The sequence below is a fragment of the Oryx dammah genome, unplaced genomic scaffold (assembly GCF_014754425.2).
Source record: "Oryx dammah isolate SB20612 unplaced genomic scaffold, SCBI_Odam_1.1 HiC_scaffold_24, whole genome shotgun sequence".
NCBI classification, from domain to species: domain Eukaryota; kingdom Metazoa; phylum Chordata; class Mammalia; order Artiodactyla; family Bovidae; genus Oryx; species Oryx dammah.
In genome coordinates, this window is record NW_024070208.1 from 70,545,800 (window position 1) to 70,546,026 (window position 227).

Here is a 227-nt window from a genome sequence, read left to right on the forward strand (position 1 = left end):
CAAGTAATTAGTGATGCCCAAGAGATGAGCAGTGTGGTGAAGGGGACTTTGCATACCTGCTTGGCTTCCCTGGTGGCTCAGAACTTAAAGCATCTGCCTGCAATGTGGGAGACGTGGGTTTGATCCCTGGGTTGGGAAGATCCCCTGGAGAAGGAAATGGCAACCCACTCCAGTACTCTTGCCTGGAGAATCCCATGGACGGAGGAGCCTGGTGGGCTACAGTCCAC